This window comes from Peromyscus californicus, unplaced genomic scaffold (genome assembly GCF_007827085.1).
Source record: "Peromyscus californicus insignis strain IS unplaced genomic scaffold, ASM782708v3 Scaffold_6__1_contigs__length_162567912, whole genome shotgun sequence".
In the NCBI taxonomy this organism is placed as follows: domain Eukaryota; kingdom Metazoa; phylum Chordata; class Mammalia; order Rodentia; family Cricetidae; genus Peromyscus; species Peromyscus californicus.
This window is the reverse complement of record NW_026294584.1, coordinates 148,373,681-148,393,242: the sequence shown is the minus strand read 5'-3', so window position 1 is coordinate 148,393,242 and position 19,562 is coordinate 148,373,681. Positions and strand designations below refer to the sequence as shown.

The following is a 19,562-nucleotide window of genomic DNA, read 5'->3' as shown; positions in this document are numbered from 1 at the left end:
TTGGATTTCCTGGAACTGGAGTTACAGGTGGTTTTGAGCTTCCATGTGTGTGCTGGGAATAGAACTCAGGTCCTCTGTACAAGTCATGTCTTCCTCCCTCAAAGTGTCTATTTTAAACATACTCAACAAATTAGAATTTTGTTTAAGAATCTGTCTGCAATGTTTGAAATGTTCAAAATGGGCTCATCAACACTAAATTTCTAAAAATTTTTATAGGCTTGGAAGAGAAATCCAAATTAAGAAAGTTGAGTGAAGTTCACTGAAAGAATTCAAAGACTGATTGTGTTACTTCAAATATGATTTCGAAAGACACTTTTGTAATAAAACAAGTGAGGACTCCAAGACTGTTGCTTGGGCCATACTGAAAGAGCCCCTCTTTCCATTAGCTACATTTGCTTATTAAAGAACCAAGAGAAACCCAGATGGAAATGAACCAAAAACAAAGGAGCTTAAGCTGAACACTGACATCAGCAGAAATTATTCTGACACAAGGAGCCACTGCAGTCCTCCTCCAACAGCGTCCCATAGAAACTGTAGTTCTTCAAGAAGACAAGAGAATTCTGAATAGAAAGAATGAGCAGACTCTGGCATTAGTTGATAATCTAATTAATGAGGAGGAGTGACTCATACGGACACCTAGGAAAAAATATTTCAATTCTGTCTGACTTGAGACAAAATACTGACACTGGCAATGATAATGTAAAACTTACAACCCATTAAAAACCGGTACATGTCTTCAGTTCAAGATAATTTAAGGTTAGTTAAGTAAAGTTGAAATTCTTATAGCATTACAACTATATAAAACTGAAATTTGATGCTTTTTCTCAAACTTGACAACCCCCAAAAAGTGTATCTCATGCTTACCAATAAGAAAATCATTATTCTCAATTATTCTAACAGTGAAAAACAGCTGCCTGCCAACTGGCCGTGCTGAAGAATAGATTGGATCTTTTTGTTACTTGATTACTTTCATAGACATGTTACTTTAAACCATTATGCAAAGAGATGCTCAGAGATATGTATTTTAAACATGAAAGCAAGTACTGCAGAAGTGTCAGGCTATTCCCTTACAAGAATTGTTATTTAAATTTTTGTTTCATAACATTTATGAATATTAAAGAATTTTAAATTGTTGTGATTTATTTCCACATTTTAAGTATTCACTTTTACACCATTATTTTAGTTCTTTCTTTTAAATAGTCACTCTAAATTGTATACGCTCTAGGCCCATCTTTTATTACCAGTGTTTGATCTGAAAGGCATTGAGATCGCTATATGGGTGTGTATGTATATATAGTCCTGCAAGGTATGGGCTTTATGTCTGCCCATTGGGTTAAGGACAAGTGTTTGCAGCATTTCCGGGACCCCTTCTTTGAGTCCAGCCAGCTGGCAGAATACTTTCAACTATGTCCTTAGCAGCCTGAGGCAAGAGATTTTCCTCAATAAACAATGTTTCAAAGTGCAATCCACCATTTTCTCCTAGAATATTGCTTCCTGTGCAGACTGAATGGGAATAAGCAAATGTCTTCCTTGCACAGCAGAGAAAGAGCATCACAAATTCATGAGTCTGGGTGGTCCCCAAGGTAGTTCTTTGGAGACATTCGTGGACTTTTGTGAGAAACCCAAATATGAATGGGAGAAGCATGGCTGGTTGGCACAGGTGTGTGATTCCAGTTCCTCAGGAGGCCGAGGCAGGATGGTAGCAAGCTCGAGGTTTTCTGGGTTACCTGTGGAGTTCAAGGGCAGCCTGGGTGACTCAGTGAGACTATCTCAAAATAAAAGTAGGAACATGGCTCGGGGTATAGCTTAGTGGTGGAACATTTGCTTGGCAAGTGCAGAGCCCTGGGTTCAACCCAGTTCCAAAAGGAAAGGAAAGAAACATAGAGTGGATGCCAGGAAGTCTGAGAATGAGAGGGAGCTAACCCTTGGGCCCAGTGATCGGACGCTTTGGAGAAGGGCCTAGCACTTTCCACTCCATAAGCTCTGTGGTTTCTAGGATGACTTAGTCCTATCATCATCAAAAAAAAAAAAAAAAAAGAAAAAAAGAAAAAAGAAAAAAACCCTGCGCAGGAAAGTGACCTCAGAAAGACCCTAGTAATTACTAAGCACACACGTTAGGGAGCCAAGCAACAGGGAGGGCTGGAAACGTTATAAAGTACAGTAAGAAATTCTCAGAACTATTAATTAAAAAAAAAGAATTAAGCAACTAGTTGAGAAGACAGGAAATATACCAAAGAATATAATTCTCAGGTGAGCCTGGTGAAATTGCCTTTTTATTACAGGTCCATAATGGTTACTTCACATGATTGAGAGTGTCATGAATGAATTGCCAATAGTACTGTATGGCTCAACACAAACAGCTACAGGGCTATTATTTTTCTTTCTGGCTGGCCAGTTCTTCACCCATTGTGGTATTATGAATATGTTACATACTGGAATGGTACATGCAAGAGGTATCTCTCAGTCACCATGATAACCAGTGGAGTCAACTGTGTTATGCATTTCCACACACGGCAGGTAGAATCAGAGTGCGATGTTAAGCAAAGGCCCCCTCACTCACAAATCCCTCAAATTGTTACAGAAATCAGTTCAGGCTTGGATCACTAAAAAGTATGCCCAGACGACGATGAAGACCTTGAATTAGACTTCCAAAGGAGAGAGTGGGCTGCGTCAGGGGCAGAGGGTATGCATATTCGGTATTTGCCCTCCACTAGCAGAAGTGGACAGGCTAACATGAAAATGTTGGGTTTGGGCAAAGAGGAGAATAAAAGTAAAATGGAGCAAGACACACGTTTTAGGAAGAAGGGTGGGAAGGGAAGGTGGTCCATGAGGTAAAAAGTAAAAGAAGAGGAAATTTCGAAAAGCAGATTGACAGTCAGCCCTCAAGAAGTGCTTAAGTGGGTGTGGATCCCATGCTGAGGGAAATGACCATTTCTGGAAGACCCAGGGCAGAGTGCTTCTGAAGGGTGCACAGAGAGAGGTTGGGTCGGCTCTTGTGTGCCGCCAGAGCAATCGCAGAATTCTACAACTTTCCAAAGGGGTAGACGACCAACCTCACTCTACGGAAAGAATCAAAACTGTCACAGGGAGAGTAATCTGCTTGTGAACACATGACATTTGTGTTTTCATCTGTGTGTCTTAAAAACGAGAGGTTCTGAGAACAAGCCTGCCCAAGTCCAGGGAGCAGGGTCGCATCGCTGTTGAGAAGCAGCCTTAGGTCTATAGGCCAGCACACCCTCCCTCATACCAGAGGTCCCGGGCTGCTCCTCACACAGCAGTGTTTGAGAAGCAGCCTTAGGTCTATAGGCCAGCACACCCTCCCTCATACCACAGGTCCCTGGCTGTTCCTCACACAGCAGTGTTTCCTGCGTGTCCAGGTCACACCCTCCCAGGGCTGTGACAGAGAAGCCCATGTTTCCCTGCTGTAGAAGTTCAACACCGCCGTAATATTCTGGACCATTGAAGACACAATGGGTGGGGATAACAAGGATGTTATCTACAAGGATATTAATATTGAAAAATAAATAATACTACAAGTGGTCACAAGGACTCCTGAAACATTCAGCAACTTAAGAGGGAGAGGAATGGATGCTATTTTCCTTTTTGGAGAAACTGCATTCGTCAGTCCTGTAAAACAATTATGTATGGGGAACATTTGCCTATCATTTTCTCTCAAGATCTTTTAAAAATGCCATATGCTTCAAAAAAGAACCCCAAAGTCCTCAAGTCTTCCCTAGCAGCCAGAAAAACCACACACACACACACACACACACACACACACACACACACACACACACACACACACACACACACCACTCTATACTGTACAATTCAGCCTTTAATCACATTTACCTGGTTCCCTATTGTTTTATCTTCCTGCATTGAAGACAGACCTTAAGCTCCCTGAAGGCAAGAATTCAGCCTTCAAGTTGTGCCCAGAGCCCAGAACGCAGGTACCTAGCAAAGGCTGCTGAGTGGAACCACCGGGGAGGGGGGCTTTCAGTGTCAGTCTGCGGCGAGGCCTTGGAGCTGTTTGGCGCAGCTCTGCCTGACGGTCCACGGGGGCCACTGTCTCGTCCCCTCACCCCTAAACCGCCGTACATCGCTGCCATTCCTCGCTGCGGCCAGAAGGAGGCGCCACGGACTCGGGTTAAGCTTTTCCCACCCCCTTGCTACCCCACTTCCCCCAGCTCATGACGTGAGAAGCAGCCTCAGCCAAGAGTCTTAGCAGTAGGAGTGAGGGGGTGATGGAGGGGGTTTGGGGGTGGGGAGGGGTGGGGGGTGGAGAGCAAGAGGACGCGCGTGTGCACACACACCCTGCCTCTTAGATTTCTCCTCCTGAGCCTGAGTGTGAGAGGTAGGGTGTATGTGTGTGTGTGTGTGTGTGTGTGTGTGTGTGTGTGTGTGTGTGTGCGCGCGCGAGCGCGCGCCTGTGTGGCACGTTCCTGGGTGTGAGACCCAAATCAAGACCAAGACCTTTGATGTCCCCGCCCTCCTAGCGTCGCCGGTGATTAATACCCATTTTTCTTACTCTCCCCCTCCTCCCCTGCTTTTCCTCTCCTGCTGCCGAACGCTTGACTTGCCCCCGCCCGCTTCCCCTCCCCCGGCTCCCATCATCACCAACTGGAATCTGGGCTCTCCTGCCTCTCCACCCCCCCTTTTTTTTTTTGAGAAAGGAAGGTCCTCCCCCACCCCCTTTCCAGCACCACTTCCTTGGGCTTCTTCACCTCTAGGAAATCTCGGGGCTTGGCTCTATGGAGAAGCGCTCCTCCTCGGGTCAGGCTGCCTCTCCGAACCCGGCATCCAGCGGTGCTGGCGTCCAAATGCATTTCCTTCTGCTCTGCAAAGAGTCGTAGTGAACTTCCCAACCCTGGAGACTGATCCATCCATCCTGCCTTGCAGGAAAGGGAACCCCTCAGACCCTCGACACCCGCCACCCCTCTCCGGACACTGCCATCGCGGAGGCGCTCAGAGCCGGTACGTAAATGCTCGCTTTGGAGTCTGAATTTTGGGGGTTTGGGGAAATCAGGCAGATAAAGGGTCGAAACCTTGGCACCATTAACCAACCTGGTGTTGGGTACAGCTTTCCGATCCAGTAGCACCGGGCACTTGGTATTTTGGATAGGGCTTTTTTTTTTTTAAACAAAAGGATATTTTTGGGGAGGGGGGTAGGGCTGCCTTTGATCTTTCTGAGGGGGTTAATCCCTTCTAGCGGGGAGGCTGGGCAGCAGTGCTCGCGGCAGGAGCCACGCGCTGCGACCCTCCAGTCCAATCCACTGGCTGCAGGTGCAGCCCGGTGCGCTGCACATCAGCGCGGCGGCGGCGTGAGTGTGCGCGGGGGTGAGTGTGAGTGCGCGCGGGGGCGCGTGCGCGTCGGGGGCGTGTGTGCGCGCGTGTCAGTGTGCCCCTTCCAAGAAATGCCCAGTGTGCGGCCGGTGCACAATCAGAGCCCATTGAGCACGAGCCCGGGGTGGGAGGAGGCTCTGCTGCCGGAGGAGAGGAGGAGAGCAGCGAGTCAGACATGTCAGCAGCACTGCAGATGGGGCTGGGGGCCGCACTCGCTGGCGAGTTAAGTGGGGATGGTGTGCGTGTGCGCGCGCGCGCGTGTGAGTGTGAACTGCTGTGTGGATCCTCCTCTCCCTGCCTTCCTCCTTGCTTCCCATTTCCCCCTTTCCCTCTCTTCCATTCAGGTTGGCTTTTCCCACCTCTCATCCATGCCTGTCCCAGGAATGGTATAGGCAGACCTTTTCTGAATTATTTATAGATTGGTGCCAGCTGTTTTCAATTCCTCTCGCGTGCGCTCTGTGGGAAATGCAGGGTTTCCTCCCCCTTTTTCTTATAACGACTTGATATATACATATATATTTTTCCGGCATGCATTTTGCTCACCCTCCGGGGGACACTCGAATCAAACCCTGACCTCCTCTTTTTTCCCCTTAGGAAGGGGACGCTTTGGGAATGACCATGCTCCACGGAGGGACGGAGCCGGCCCCCAGCCTCTCCACACAGAGACTCCTCTGCTAAAGCTCCAAAAATAAAACAAAAAACAAAAAACCGTAATTGCCAGAAGACTCCTTAAATGTATATATTCGGGCCACTAACCTCACATGCACATGGAATAATGACTCTGGATTCTGCATTGTGAGCTGCTTTCCACACCCTGAGATTCCCTTTTGCATTAATTTTTTTCTTTGAATTTGCCATCTCTTCAAGACACAAGATTCAAACCAAATTTACGCTACATTGGATTTTAAATCTCTTCCGTTCCTTTATTCTCCGTCTTTCTTATGTGGATATGCAAGCCAGAAGAGGACCCTGGATATTCCCAACATGCTCTCTCCCTTAATCTGTCCGCCTAGAGGTTTGGCTTCCACAAACCAAGGTAGGGCGCATTCTATTTTATTCTTTTTTTTCCTCACCTGGGGTAGGGATTCCTCATTTTTATCTGTCTTTTCCAGTCCCCCAGACGGTGGTTTTTTTTTTTTTTTTTTGGAAGAAAAAATAGCATGATATCAAAATAATGCTGTTTGGGGGGAAAAGGTTTCTGTGACAAAGAAGGGAATCTCTGGGTTGTTTCTTTGCCCTGTCATCAAACAGGTTTTTTGTTTTTGTTTTTGTTTTTTTCCGGGAAGGTGGTGGGGGTGGGTATATGCAGGCACACAAGATGTTGGAGGGCGTAAGGGGTGTATGTCTATACGCAGACACAGCCAGTCAGGACCTGTATGCCTCCCTCACTTAAACAGCATCCTATTCATCTAGAGCTAGTGTTAGATCTTGATGGGCATCTAGAGATTTTTCTCCAAGCTGAGTTTTTTTTCCCGTGCCATCTCCATTTCTCTCTCCTTGTCTCCTGTCTTTTCCTTTCCATGTGCTGTAAAAATAAATGAATAAATAAATAAACAAATAATAAGTAAATAAAAATAGTGGTTGGGGTTACTGTGGCTAGTGCCCTGGAACCTACTTGGTGTCTAAAGAGAGGGTTGACACTGGGCCCACGGATCCCAGGAGGCCTATTGCAGAGGGGCAGGTGTAGAGGGGGACTGGCTGGTCTTAGAACACCTGGATTCTGCAGGTTGAAGACTTCAACCTTAAGCTTGAAAAGAAGGGATTCTGTCAATATTCTGCTTTTCATTGTATCTTTTCCCCGTGAGCTATTATTTTTGAGCTGCAAATTTCTCCTTCTGTCCACACATCTATTTATACCCACACATCCTCCAAGCAAACTGTTACTTCCACACTCTGGCAAAATGGCTATCTTGCAGAGTTCTAAAGCGCCGTGCATGTGGAAGGGGTGCAGAATCCGACACGTGAGTCTTTGTGTTAAACAAAGAGATGTGCTGCTTGCATGTGTTCATCCTGTACCCTAAAAAAAGAACTGATATTTTAATTTTTATCCTCTCATCCATTTTAGCAATATTTGAGATTGTTATATATGTGAAATATATATAGCATATATAATGCCTAAAAATATAACAATATGTGAACTATGCCCAATCTGTTGGGCAGCATTTGAAAAGAGAAATAGGAAGAGAAATGGAAACGACTTAGCTAACAGCCCTTCTGCTGGCCACTCAGGCAAGTCAAGACAACTCTTGAGAAAATCAGATCATTCCTGGCTTGAGGGCCAAGATGGGGGTCTGGCTGCTCAGTGCCTTTCTACACTGACCACATACCCTCCAAACTCTGAAGATATTCTCAGGCAGGAATGAGTTTGGGAAAAGGTCTTCAAAAACATGGAGCTGAACCATGAGCATTCAATAGTCCTTCTCCAAATACCACCCCCCTCAAAGTCACTTAGAAAATAATCATCCTTTAAAACAATCTAAAAATACTAAAGAGTTGTAGGGGAGGTAATGGAAGGTCCTTGCCAGTCACTCCAAATGACAGTCGGCGATAGTTCTTTATTGTCCAGAAAGGATGGATAAGGATGCCATCCAAATTTACTGTTCCTCTCCCCTAGGCCTCATTCTATGAGCTTTCACTGCTGACATACCAGTCTGTAACCATGGTATAATGAGAGTGAGAGGGTGGGATCCCAATTTGAATCCTGTTCTCACCATGTCTACAAATAGCTGAGGTTATCTGGTGTGTGCTCACCTTAGAGACACCTGAGCTGGTTCCCTATCTCTATCTCATCCTTCAGTTGGGAGGATGAACTCTTAATTTTACTTCAAGATAGAACAGAGGGGTGGATGAGGATGTCAGCTCAGTGTGCGGAGAGTTCATATGCGCTGATGGACAAAGAGAGGTGGGCATCTGTAGGGCCCATGGCTTCTTTTGCATCCTGGTTGCCTGTGACAGTGCTCTGCAACTGAGTGGGACTTGGGGATGTTCCTTGGTGATAAGATCAATAGGGGGCTTTGGGCAGGGTCTCAGTCAATTCATTCATCATGCATGCTAATAAGATTAAGTCAAGTTCTAAGCTGTCATTAGTTGGCCCAGGGACCAGGCAAAGGAGAAGAGGTTAAAAGAGCAGAATATTGAGGAAGAGAAGGCAAAGAGGGGTTGAGAAAGTTAGAAATAAATGAGAAGTGATGCAGTGGAAAAGACTTGTTAGGGGTCAAGGAAGCCCTGCCACAGGTGGCCTGAGGCTATGTGGAACGCAAAGCCATTTTGGGGACTCTGGTGAGGAAGCTGTGTGTCCCATCATTGTGGGCAGTGCCCATGATGCTGTGACTCAGTGGCATACTGGGTCTTCCTGGAGCCATTGTTCTGGCCCTCTCTTCCCTGCCCATCATGAAGAGCTGAATGGGTTTTCCTTTGTTCTGGCCTTTTGCCATCACCCCTGTGGCGTGGGTGCCGCGGGAAGTTAGTGGGACCACTGGTGGGAGGAAGGACAAAGTGTATTGCAATCAAAGAGCCTGTGATTGGTAACTAAGGAAAAACTAATAGGAAATAATGAGTTCTCAGGGATGCATGGTTAAGGACGCGGCTCTAACGGGAGGAACCACGTGTGGTTCTGTCCCTGTGTTTCAGGTATGATGGTGTATGATGCGCCAGGGAAAGGGATGGTGTGGCAGATGCCGGTGTGCAGGGAAAGAAGCAGGGCATGCCACTGAATTGTCTAATGTATCTCTCCTGTTGGTTCCAGCTCTAAGAAGCCTGCCCATTTGCAGATTCTTGCTTTGCTACTGGTTGTGTGTGATCTTTGTCAGGGGTGGATGTAGGCAGGGAGAATAAGTAAGGAGAGAAAATGACAGGGGAGGAGGGGGGAGAGAGAGAATTCCTTTAGTCACTACTTTGCATACCAGGTACTGTTTTTTTTTAAAAAAGACAGGTTCAGAAGAGCGACTTCTTCTGGAGGGAGGGTGAACAGCAAGGGACCTTATCATTGCTTCTGTTTCATGTTCGCGAAGATGACTTTAGAACTCTGGCCGTTTTCTCAGACCTTCAACCCCATCCAGTCATGTATGGGGAGGGGCTATGGTCACCTTTGAGAGAAACACACAGACAGAGGTTAGCTGATGCAGGGATAGAGAAGTGCATGGCTGCTGTTTGATGGGGAGGATCAGGACAGAGTGGATGCTGGGACACATCATCACCTTTGAAGTGGTTTGCCATCTCCTGCATGGCTATGATGAATCCAGGGGCGGGATTTCTTTCCTCTAATTTCTTCTTCAAGAATCAAATGAAGGTAACATCTTCACCAGTATTGACATGCTACTGCAAAAATTTTGTTACTGCTTGTGGACTTGAAACACAGAAGGAAGCAGGGGGAAAGGAAGTTCGACGTGAAGAAACAACAGCCTCAAATGAACATCTAGAACCAGAGAAGAGAAGGAATCCAGGGCTGACCTGACCGTGGTGTAGGCTGGAAGCAGGTGTTCCAAATGATGGGCCTCTTTCTCTAACAGTGAAGATAGGAAATGACCTCCAGCTCATCTCCGGTGTCTTGATGGGAGTCAAGAGTAGAGGTTGCAGAAATTAAGATCTCCTTTTTCCTTGCCATTTCACATTCTCCTTAAGAATTACTTCCTTTCAGTGAACTCCATTTTCAATCTCCGTGATCCTGCCCATAACTGAGTACTTCAGTACTGTTCCTCTGTAAACATAGATCACAAGAGTTGCTGGCGTAATGAATTGTTTACATTTATTAAAGTGCCTCTCCTCATCAGAACCATAGAAGAAAGCTCCAGGGAGAGATTAGTGGTTGAATTGGCATTATCTTCCAGGAGGCTGATGATGGGAAGAACAGAGCACAGTCAGTAGAGGGAGCACACAGAACTCAGAGGAGGTGGGTTTCTGAGGTCTAGATGCAAGCTGATGCAATGCTAGCTGTCTGTGACTGTTACCCCCATCCGCTGGGTGGATGAACTTTTTGGGATTTGTAGACCAGAGAGGTGTGTCTTCAGGGGCCTTTCTTCTTTGCTTTGTGTTCTAACATCTTATTTCCATATTGTCACTTCCTGGTCCTGTCAGCTGAGCTTGTCAGGGAAGAAACCTAATGTTTATGTTGTCTCCTTGTAGCAATTTCCATAGCTGCCCCAAGCACCGTGATTGTTTGCTCTGTCTGTGTCTTACTAGCCTGCATTTGAGGTTCAGAAGGCACCTTTTCCTTCTCTTATTTATGTGCCCTCGTTCCTTTTCTGAGAAGTTCACCAGCTCCTCAGGGTCAGGGGGAAGATGTGTATTCATCTTGGAATCATTGGTACTCATTGCAGATACAAGCATGTGACAAATACCTGGAAAACACTAGGAGAAGGAGCAGGAGAGGACACACACTATCAGTCAATGCCACTATTTGTTATTTTTTGTTTGGTGGTATAAAATGGAGTGAGGGTATGCTATGAAATATAATCAAGAACTTGAGGCTTAGTGGTCATCTATGCCGTCCCTCTTATTTTATAGATGAAGAAGCTGGGATCTGGGGATGTGATTGTCCCAAGGTTACGGAGTTCCTTATTGCCGAGGCTTCCTGCAATACACCATGGATTGCAGTGAGAGGTGGTGATTGTCTGTGGGTTTCAGATGTCCACATCATTACCTCTCAAACTTTATTGCATACACAAGTCACGGGGTGGGGTGCTATTAAAATGCACATTCTGATTTGATAGGTCTGTGGGAGAGACCTGATATTCTGAGTCTATAGAGTTCTTGTATGATAGTCTCAGGTCCGTACCATTTGTACATCTCAACGCCATCATAGTTAATATTGAATTTCTCTATATCCATTCTGTGGCTGCACAGCATCTTTTTTTATTTAGTAAGAAAACAACTATATGTTTAAGTTTACCTGTTTCTTATATCTTTTTGTTTATAATTCTTCTACCCATTTACACCTTTTTGTCTCGTCTTTCATCATGCATGCTTTCTGACAATGCTTTCTTCTCATTTTATTCTGCTTCTTAATTTTTTATTAACACCCATTTGTCTCTTCTCACTCACACTGCTGTTGACTTTTAATTTAATTTATCTTTATGATTTTTGTTCTTGTTCAGTTATTCAATAAATACTTGGTAAAAACCAATACTAATCAAGCTATGAAAAAGAATTGTCTCTGCATTTTCCCGTAGCAGATAACCTATATCCTGGAGGTCTAGAAGGACACAGCACAAGGAAACCATCAATTGCTTAAGACCTTTAAAGGCGAGAGTGGGATGGGATGAGGTGCAGAGGGATTCGTGGAGGGGTTGAGAGTTGAATTCTTTCTTGAAGGATAAACAGGAGTTTTGGAGGCGAGGAGGGAAAGGTCGTTTGAGGAGGATGCATGGGGTAGGACCACTGGTGTAGATATTCATCCTCCTTGTCTTGCATCCCTGAAGACCAATACAGGAGTGTGCTGCTTCTCCAGCTACGAATCTCTGATCACAAGTGACCAAGGTAGAGTGAGGGCTGAGGCTTTCTAATTTCTGCTTTGGTGAGTCTATAGTTAATGAATCCTCACCCGATTTGTTAGACTTGCCTCTAGAATGAGCAAATGATGTAGTTTTCATTTTAGACCACTGGATTGCAACTAACTTTATTGATGGCCATTACAAAGAAAGGGACAGCTGTTAGCTGATTTGTGTCCAAGGAGAGAGCTGGATACCAGCCCAGGCCAGACTACTTGGAATGAAGGACCAGCCCGGCCCCATGCGTTTCTCGAGTAGTGAGGTAGAGTGCTGCACCATTCATCCACTAGCTGCTTTCTGTACCAGCACAGAAGGGCAGTGAGAACAGAGGAGCCCATTATTCCCAGGCACCTCACAACACATTTTAGCTGCCTTATTGGAGTGGCCTGATACTGCAGAAATTTTTAGTTTGTTCGATGCCTGGGTGTAGGAACTGTGGGAGACATCTGGTCACCCCTTGGTTAAGCTGCAGCAAGGGTGTTTAAAGGCAGATGAATTTGAACGGATTGTTCCTTAAATTATTTTCCGTCTGCTTGTGTTCCCCATCCTTCCACCTTTGAAAACTCTCACCATCTCTCCATACTTGGTGAAGTTTATTCATTTTATTAGGAAAAGCTTGTTATTAAGCTCGGTCTGGGGATTTTTATTTTTATATTTGCAGTATTGAGGATTGAACCTAGGACCTCGTGTATGCTAGGTAAGCACTTTAGCACTGATGTAATCCCGTCTCCCCCACCCATTAAATGAACTCATGACCTTTCCCCTTTAACCTCCGGAGTGGCTCAGATTAACAGGTAGTTGCCACCAAGACTAGCTTTCAGCTTGGAGACCTTTAGAGGGTCCACTGCATGTAAAGAGTACTGTGGGAATGAAGATGTAGGGGTGGATAAATGGCCTGACTGAAGCGCATGCATTCTGAGGTGACTGGAGGGGCAGAGCAATAGAAGCAGAGCAATGAAGCTGCCTTTTCCTGGGCAGGGGAGAGTGGAGCAGAGCGGAGTCTAGGCTGAGCCTGCAGAGTGGCAGACCTGGGAGGAGAGAGAAGTGATGGACCCTGTTCTTCCTCGGGGATGGGTGTTTAAGGGAGAGGGAATCACCAAGGACAGAGTGATGAGGACAGTGTGTGTGTGTGTGTGTGTGTGTGATTCCTTCTCTCTGGCCCTGTCCCCCGGTCCACGTTCTCCCCGGGTCTCTGTTCACCGGCTCACCAGGGCTGCAAATTCATAATCCATTTTTTTTCCCCAGAAAGAAACATCAAGTTTCAAGTTCTCATCTGTCTTGATGTAGACTTGCTCATGACTTTAACTGGTTGTATTATCTTCGGAAATTAGGTCTTGTTTCTTTTGAGTTGTGTGGGACTTAGTGAAATAATGTTGTTTAAAAGCATTATGTTGTTAACAAAATAGTGAGGACCATTCCTATGGTGTACACGGCATGTTTAATCCTTCCTCCCACAGCTCGTTCTCCTCTGTGAAAGCAACCAGACACTCTAAAGTAAGGTTCCCACTTTCTGATGCTATGGTCTGCTCATTCATACAGAATCTGGTTTAGAGATCAGAACACATTCACATCCCTCCCCAACCCCTACTCCACGTACTTATGTGCATTTGCTGCTCGCTCAGTAGCCCAAATCACCAAAAGCATCAAATGTGAAATACAATGAATGATGAAATTCATATACGGTGATGCATATGATTTGTGGTTTTTTGTGTGCATACATGCTTTTGGGGGGGGGATGACACACACACACACACACAATTCTGATAGTCACCCCCGAGTTGGTTTTAGCTTCCTCTCCCACAACCAGTTACCATTTTAAAACATAAAAGTGGTCCCAAGGTTAGCAACACGAGGAAAACCCATGGGTCTGCCCACTGAATCTTATTTGTGTGCTTCACGGTCTGGGCAGTCCTTCTCCACCAGTCACCTTGGAATGGGTGTCCCTTGAGTTAGCCAGTGGCGGGCACTCACTGTAGCACACATCTTCAGAACTCAGGGCTCCCTTTGTAAGTTAGGAATATTTGTAAGGTTCAGTTTCCATTATCCAGGAGATGACGGAAGCGGTGGTCTCAGGGGTCAGAAGCTTACGTTAGTATCTGTGGTTCTCTTAGCTTCATGACTGTGTGCAAAGCTTTGACTTTGGGCTTTACTTACTCAGTCACAGAGGTGATGGTGGAATGCAGCTCTCCTTAACCTCGGTTCAGCAGCGGAGCTTAAATGAAAACAAGCTTTAAAAGCTATACAGCTAAAAAGGAATCAAATCAAAACTCTCAGGAAGGGGCTGGGGAGGTGACTTAGCCACTAAAGTGTGAGAACCTGGGCTCCAGCGCCAGAACTCAAGTAATTAAAAACAAAGCTGGATGTGGCAACATGTGCTTGTCATCCCAGCACTGGGGAGACACAGACAGGGAGTCCTGGGGCTCACTGGCCAGCCAGCCTAGCCTGCTTGGTCAAAGCCAGTGAAAGATCCTGCCTTGAAAAACAGGATGAACCGTGTGTGAGGAATGATATCTGGAATTGTCCTCTCACCTCCACATGCACCCAAGAGCACACGTGCGTGCACACACACACACACACACACACACACACACACACACACACACACACACATCTCAGGAAGAATTCAAGCAGTGGCCATTTTTGCAAGTCTCATAGGGGAGTCTAATGTGTTGCCATTTTATTTTATTTTATATGAAGTCTCACTGTCTTAAACTCGTTGTGTAGCCTAGGCTGGCCTCAAACTTGTGATATGCCTGCCTCCTAGGTGCTGGATTACAGGTGTGCACTATGACTAGGCTATGTGAGAGGCCATATGTGATGACTGGCAAGGCAAGCATTCTCTCTCATCGTGACACAATCTAGCGTTTTGATTGTACGGTGAGACCCTGTTATGTGACTGGGAGAGAGTCCCCGAGCCTGGGATCTGAAGCGATTTAATGTATAGAATGCACACAGAGGGCGAAACCTTGGTTGAATTGAGCTCAGCGCTCCATTGACTCCATGACTGAGCTCTCCCAACACTGACACAGGCCTGGTATTTAAAGTTAGGAAACACAAGGCAAATGCTTTCCCTGACACCCTGGGACAGGTGTGGCTGTGAAGTAGGGCGAGCAGCCTTAGCTTCTGCCGGCATGGTACCCTCTGCTCCACTTAGTTGGTATTGAGGATGCCCCATTTCTTGTTTCAGAGAGAAAGCCTCATTTTACTCCTTTGTACCACTGTAAATGCAGGAAAACTATTAATAAATGGGGCTGGATAAGCAGCCCCTGATTGACTGGTGAGGGCCCTGAATGGTGCAATTATTCCGGAGCAGTTGGAATTCACTAGGCCCTGTTGCCCTCCCTCCCTGTGCCTGAAGTGGGATATTAAAGGCACGGATGGAAGGCAGAGGGTAGGAGGCATTAAGACATCGCCCTTCTCTGACTGTAACTTTAATCACCGATTATTAAGCTGGCTGGGCTAATAGTTTTCTCGCATCCTTCCTTTTCGGCTTCCTCCCTTCCCTGTTTTAAAATAAATGTGAACCTAAATGTACAGTGGCAAGAGCAGAATCCAGATTTATGGGTCTGTTTTCTTTTCAAAGACAAACCATTGTTCTCTTTTGGACATCTGCTAATAGCCATTGGGGATGAGAGAAGAAAAATTGGGATGCTAGTGGAATTCAGTGGGCACTAAATGTTTAGGGAAAAAACAGTCAGAGTCTGAAATTCAAAATATCTGCTGGGTGGTCTTTTATAGGCAGAACATTCTGAACTTGAAGACACGGCAGACCTAGCCCTGGAATTGGCCACCATGGGGTTCAGGTCTCCTTTCTGTGAGTTCTGTAGGGCCAGAGTGGATGGCTCATGGTTTGTGGCTCCTGTCACCTTATTGCAGACCCCAGGATTGTTTGCAACTTCCTGGGGGACGGAGGAAATGTCAGTCCTTTGAAGATTTTGCTCCAGTCTAGATCCTGGCTTTTTTCAAGATGGGATTCAGAAAGACTCCACCCTGGGCAATGCAAGCACACATTTGTGAGATCCTTTGAATTGTGTTGACCTTTTGGATGTTTAAAGAAAGGAACAGTTAGAGCTGAAATGGAGAAGTGAAATTAGGTTTGTTTCTGAGTTTGTCATCATGCCCCACCCCCATGATGACAAGGATGCTCGATGTCACTTTGTGTCCTCAGTACTCAGGACAGGGATATTTGTACATGGCCAGTACTTGGAAAATGTTGGTTAAAATGGCATGGATGATTAAGGTGCCATGCCAACACCTGTTATGTGTTGTTTCTTTGCTGTTTAAGCTGCTTTGGTGGGGGGATCGGCTGAAGCTGAGTGGACAAAATCATGCTTAGATACAGCTTAGGCTGAAGGAATAAAACACCACTCCCCAGCACGTCACATTCAACAGACGTAACAGCTCTCTTTGACGGTAGTCTTTAAATCCTTCCTCCAGGTCCACCTCACAGGGAGTATCCACCACAAAGCCTTGCTCGGTCTTTCTCGATGGAAATAAGCTCTGCTAGGTTGCTTGTCCCCAGACTCTTCTGTTTGTCTCACTCTTTTAAGATGGCTCTGGGAATACACTTCTTCAGGGGTTCTCCATACTGTCCCCTGACACTGTCACCTTTTCCAACCCTGGGCTTTCTGGAACCTATGGGATCATTGTCACTCAAGCTGACAACTTCTCCTTTTTATTGGGTACCTGTTTACAGAGATTCTTTGATTTCAGGATGAAGGCTGGCACTGAGATTCACAAATGAACCTTCAGTGACCATAGCAAGGAATCCATGTGATTCTAGTAATAAAGCTTGCATTGATATGACTGAGACAGACATTAGAGGAAAGGACTGAGAAAGTTCTGGAATTAGGCAGCCAGGAATGGTAGGGTGTTTATAGAGGAATGGTGGATTGAAAATGCTAAGAATGATGGCTGTCTGCCCAAATATGACAGTCACACACAAGATCTTTCCATGTCTTCTCTTGAGACAGCTCCCTATGGAGATGGGGTTTTGAGTTGGCCAGAGATCCTCGTGCTGTGCCCATGACATTATGAGTTCTGTTGACCTGGCTAATCTCATTTCATCCTTGTTCTAAGACCAGTGTTATTATTTTGGTGTCTTAGACAAAGAGAGTGGGGATTAAAGAGTTAGATGATACCCAACTGTAAGCTGCCGCCAGATTTCCAAATTATGTCTTCCAAGTTTAACTAACCCCTGGTACTTAAATTACAGGGAGAGCTTCTGCTGTGTAATGATACAGGATTATGTGGCATGTAGAGGAACTCATTAACAAGATAGACTCTGGTGTGTGTGTGTGTGTGTGTGTGTGTGTGTGTGTGTGTGTGTGTGTATTCATGTGTACACATGCCCAGGGAGGTCAGAATGTCATAATCACTCTCCGCTTTATTTTTAAGGCAGGATCTGTCCCTAACCTTGGAGCTCATTGACTCAGCTGGACTGGTTACCCAGCAAGCTCTAGGGTTCTTCTGTCTCCTCCCCTAGTTGGAGTGTGATTACAGGTTTTCTATGGTTGCTAGAGATTTGAACTCAGGTCCCCGCACCTGAGAGGTAAGCACACAGCTGAGCTACCTCCCCAACCCCTCACGTGGTAGACTTTGACACTCCAGCTGAAGCGTATGTCTTAGAATTTCTCTCTTTAGGCCTTGCTCTTGGCAAAAGGCAAAGTTGTTTTTAAAATGAGAACAAGAATTCCTACAAAATAGCCAGTTTCTGGACCTTAATGTAATTTGATAAGAATGAAAGTGAGACGTTCATGATGTGGTCAGTCAGTGCCTTCTTCTTTCATATATAGATAGGGCTGGGCAGACTGTTTTCAGTCTCTTTCCATTCTGTAAATACACTCTACTCTGAACTCGAAGACTTCGGTTTCCCCAGCATGGAGTTGTCTCCTTCTCCCTGCTCCTTCAATCACGGACATATTAAAGGACTTCCATTTTCATGGGTATCTTTTATTCTGAAGCCCATGTTAAACTGCGAGTGGAGATTAACGTTAGAACCAGAGAATGACAGCCAGGGATATCACTTCCATGTTGGGTTCTGCCACAAGGGTAAATATATTATTGAGACCAGCTCCCATTGGGTCCCACCAGGCTGATCTGTGTGATCCTGGAAAGCTTTGCAACCTCACAGAACTTGCTTCTGTGTCTGTAAAATGGCATCTTTAGGGCATAGAATTGTATTGTAGATAAAATGAGAACAGTATAAAAATCCTTTCAAACCGCAGGCTCAATATCTATACATGCAGTATCATTATTAAGAACTGTGTCCTGCTCTGCATTTTTGATGCATCCTGGGGCCTCCCATGTGACACGTCCACTCCCAGTGGACAAGAGAACAGAACACATTTAATGGGGAAGACAGACAACAGAGTCGAAGAAACTGACATTCTGAACATAGAGCAACCGCACCCAGGCATTGTGACCCGAGCTTCTTAATCTTTCCTCAGTGTCTACTTCCCAGTTTCTTTTTCACAGTATTTATCTAGAAAACTAGGTAAATGCTTGTCAGAAAGGAGAGCAAGACTAATTGTTCCAGCTCTATGTATGGAACTTTTTTCCCAGGCTTATCTTTCATCTTTACATGATCCAAGAATGGAAATGGTGACAGAAGCCGAGGATAGTCTGAAAGGCAGCCTCACCTCCTTGGCTTGTCACTAGACTTGTCACTGTGTGAGGTGTCCTCCCATATGACCTCCTGTGGCTTGTGCCTAATCCATCTTCATGATCTGCCTTCTGGGACTTCCTGCCCCACTCCGACACCCCAGCTGAATCACCATGCCCTCTGTGTTCCTCAGCCCCCACTTGGGTATGGAAGTACTGTGTTGTGTCTGCATCCCACGCTTGTCAACTTCTGAAGGGCAGGAACAGCATCCAGCCTGGGTCCCTGTGCCTAACACAGTGCTGGCTGGCACCGTGCACATCGACCAGTATTGCTGGTATGATGTGGGGGCTTTAGGAATCACCTAACGTAAACCTTCCAGTCACCCCAGGAGGACTGTGAAACGAGTCTCGCACCTGCATCTTACAGATAAGGCTACCTGGACACCCAGAAGTTAAAAGCCTGCTTAGCATAAGTGGCAGAGCCAGGCTCAGTCCAGAGTCAGGCAGGAGACACCCACTTAGGCTCTCTTCTCTACAGCTTTGCAGTAAACGTTTCTGGGTGACTTGCAGTCACAGACATAGGAAGGACGTAGTGTGTGCTCAGCTCTACATAATGAGGACAGTGGAAAGAGGGAAGGACGCACCGTGGACTTGAACAGCGATCAGGGGTTGTTTGGGTGTTTGCAGACTTCTTTCTTCCCGTGTGCTCCTCAGCCAGAGCACACGCCCAGGGCAACCTTCTAGAAATGCTGTAACTGTCATGGAGATGAGCAGAGGGTAAAGTGTGCTATGTTCCCAGCACTTGTGTTACCCAGGTTCTTGCTGTCCCCTTTGGGCTTCTAACGTTCATAGCCACCATCACCGTCACCCCTTCTCATTGCACATTCAGAAAGCAGAGGATGAGAGCAAGACCTGAGGATTCAGGCTGCCAGGCTGCCAAGGATGATACCCTCACTTTTTCTGCGATACTGAATTCTCTGTCCATCATTCTGGCTAATCTGCAATTCTGCTTATTTCACTTGGAGCAGACCTTGTTGAGAGTGAGTCTTCCATGAGTCCTAACTGCCATGGCCACCTCTGCTCCTCATCTGGTACCACTCTAATCTGATCCAGTTTGGGTGATGGGGG

At 45.9% G+C, this 19,562-nt stretch overlaps 1 protein-coding gene across 3 annotated transcripts in view; it reads left to right on the top strand.

Annotated features, from left to right (window-relative positions):
- Positions 1–4,287: 4,287 nt before the first annotated feature.
- Grin2b (glutamate ionotropic receptor NMDA type subunit 2B) overlaps positions 4,288–19,562 on the top strand; it is a 459,161-nt gene continuing 443,886 nt past the window's right edge. The window contains exons 1-3 of one of the 3 annotated variants that reach the window (XM_052722258.1): positions 4,288–4,357; positions 4,903–4,977; positions 5,941–6,382. The gene's annotated coding sequence lies outside the window, so the exon portion shown is untranslated. The other 2 variants (XM_052722259.1, XM_052722257.1) reach the window with 2 other exon arrangements.